The 3,009-nt window shown below is 48.0% G+C and overlaps 1 protein-coding gene across 1 annotated transcript in view; it reads left to right on the top strand.

Moving 5' to 3' along the window:
* Positions 1 to 1,976: 1,976 nt before the first annotated feature.
* LOC147706792 (beta-1,3-galactosyltransferase 2-like) overlaps positions 1,977 to 3,009 on the top strand; it is a 95,800-nt gene continuing 94,767 nt past the window's right edge. The window contains exon 1 of the mRNA XM_086925127.1: positions 1,977 to 2,172. The gene's annotated coding sequence lies outside the window, so the exon portion shown is untranslated. The remainder of the gene's footprint in view (positions 2,173 to 3,009) is intronic.

The raw sequence follows: 3,009 nt of genomic DNA, 5'->3' as shown, positions 1-3,009 counted from the left end.
TAGTTTTAGGGTTCAGGGATTGTTTTGGGTTTTGGGGTACAGGGGTATTTTTAGGGTTCAGAGGTTGTTTTGGGTTTTGGGGTACAGGGGTAGTTTTAGGGTTCAGGGATTGTTTTGGGTTTTGGGGTACAGGGGTATTTTTAGGGTTCAGGGGTAGGTTTGGGTTTTGGGGTACAGGGGTAATTTTAGAGTTCAGGAGTTGTTTTTGGGTTTTGGGGTACAGGGGTATTTTTAGGGTTCAGGGGTTGATTTGGGTTTTGGGGTACAAGGGTATTTTTAGGGTTCAGGGGTAGGTTTGGGTTTTGGGGTACAGGGGTATTTTTAGGGTTCAGGGATTGTTTTGGGTTTTGGGGTACAGGGGTATTTTTGGGGTTAAGGGGTTGTTTAGGGTTTTGGGGTACAGGGGTACTTTTAGGGTTCAGGTGTTGTTTTGGGGTACAGAGGTATTTTTAGGGTTCAGGGGTATGTTTGGATTTTGGGGTACAGGGGTATTTTTAGGGTCAGGATGGGTTAGTGTTTAAGGGTGCTGGGGTATTTTAAGGGACTAGGGTGGAATTAGTTTTTAGGGTTTTAATATATATATGTGTGTGTGTGTGTGTGTGTATTATTAATATAGTTCTAAATATAATGTAAATTTAAAGACTAAATTCTTTTTATTTAAAATTATATATATATATGTGTGTGTGTATATATATATATATATATATATATATATATATATATATATATATATATATATATTTAAAGATAAAGTACTTTTACAAAGTATATGACTTCACCACACATGCATTTGCGTTATAATTGCATGCGGAGTGAAGTCATATGCTATGTGAAAATTTGCGGAATCATGGCATGAGGAGTAATGGTTTTTGCGGAGTTAAAAATGCGGAGTGATGGTATGCGGGATTTTTTTTTGCGGAGTGGAAAGACATATTCTGCCGTGAGAGCAGCTGCACTCTGGAATGCGACCCCTCATTCCTTGCGTAAAGCAGGCTCGGAATCCATCGTCAGGAAGGCCCTAAAAACGTGGCTGTTTGATCTGCCCTAGCCAGTCCTGCGTCCCCCTGTCTGACCCGCTGCTACGTAGCGCCTGGACACCGCCGCTGGTGGTAGCCGAGCGCTTTATATATGTTATGGTTACCGGTTATCTTGTGTTACCGTGTTATCCACGTGAAAGTCCCTATTATGTTGTCTCTCTGACTTCTCTGGCCATGCACAGGGTGGATTAAAGTTCTTGTTTTCCTGTGAGCCGCTTGCATCACTAGAAGCACGAGTTCACAGGATTTCAAAGGAAGCAGAAACAAGGATCCATCCAGGAACGAATAAAAGTGTCATAAGGAAACAGGTCAGCGGTGTTTCACAGAACAAGAATGCAGACAGGGATGTCTGAAAAATATATATCATAAAAGTGGCCCCTAAATAATACTTTTTTTAAATAAAAAAGATAAGATTATCCATTCGCAAGGTACAGACAGATTATTTGAACTTCACGTTTTTGACTGGCTTTCTTTGAAAAATTGAACTGGAAGATGCCTTGGTTGTTCCTATTCTGTTGAAAAAGCCCGGCAAATATCCGTTGGAGAAGGGTTCACAGTGGACCCTGGGGTCTTTGCATGCTGGAGAGCTGCCAGTGAAACGTCGCAGTTTTGGAGCATGTCTTAAATAATGCGTTCCATAACGGCATCCCTTCCCTTGTCAGTTGTCACGTTTATAAGTCTTCCTCGGGAGGGGGCCGCAGGGCACCACTTGCCAAGGCTTGTTATTAGGACTGCACCTACCTGTGACTTCTCTGCTGAGATGCCTGCTGTGCCCATCCCAGCAGCAGCCACGCGCCAAGATCTCCACCTCCCACCATCGGGGAAGAGGAAGCATCGCCTCCAAAAGGGAGCGCGGTGTGCAGAGGGCGGGGCGGGAGGAACCAAGGCGCCGTCCGCGCGCAGTGACGGGCAGTGCCAGTGTGTGCTCTGTAGCGCCGAGAAGGCCACGGATCCTGTCAGCTGCCTCCAGACCGGGCTCGTGGGGCGGCTTCGCCAGCCGCAGCAGCCTTTGATCCTCGGTCACTGTGACCCCTCCCCCCCCCCCCCCCCCCTCCATCACTTGGGAACCATCAGTGACAACTGCTGCCCTCGGTCGGACGTCCGTCGTGCCGCGGTGGCAAGGCACCAGAGAGTTGTAAGTACTTCGGAAGTGTGCGAGTGTGCGGGGCAGGCTCTGTGCCGAGGGTGTGCACACGTGTGCGTGTGTTACCACTGGAGGAGGGCCGGCGAGCCAACGAATGAAAGGGAGAGCCGAGCCCGACCCGAGCCCAGGGCCAGACCCGAGCCCAGGGCCAGACCCGAGCCCAGGGCCTGGCTCGGCTCGCAGAGCTCGTGCGCGATCCGAGCCCTGAAGACGTTTGCTATGCGAGTCATTACAACACACATCACATAAGATATCAAAGTCTCTTAAAACTTCTAAATAGTTTGTATTTCTTTTAAAAACACACGCACCCAAAGCTGTGTACGCATCAAACCGCACGGATTGTTGTCTGGCCAGCAGACGGGGTGCACTGCAGGTTTAAAAGTATCAGCACCACATGTGTGAACAGCAGTCCTGTCATTTTCCTGGTCCACCCTGTACGGGTTTGTACTCTGTTGATATTGACCTGCATTTCCTGTTTATTACATGTGCGATTTTATTTTTATTAATAATGATACAGTTAATTAAAACTTTTACATGATAAAGTAAGAGAAGTGAGGCTCACTGGTTAGAGCAGGCAGACCCTGAAGCAGAGGTCAGACCCGGGACCAGGGTTCAATTCCCGGCGCGGCAGGATCTTGAGCTCAAATGTCCATGGACTCGATAATTCTCGCTTCGGTGCCTGACCTAATCATGGGTTCACACTCTGCAACTCTGGGTGGGCATTAAGCTTGCTTAATCTCCACAACGGCCCCCCGTGGCAGGATGCCTGGCTTTCACCTTGGGGATGCCCTGTAGGGGCTATCTCACTGGGTAAAGCCAGGATGGGTT

This window comes from Lissotriton vulgaris, chromosome 6 (assembly GCF_964263255.1).
Source record: "Lissotriton vulgaris chromosome 6, aLisVul1.2, whole genome shotgun sequence".
Lineage (NCBI taxonomy): Eukaryota > Metazoa > Chordata > Amphibia > Caudata > Salamandridae > Lissotriton > Lissotriton vulgaris.
This window is presented reverse-complemented; position numbering and strand designations above follow the sequence as displayed.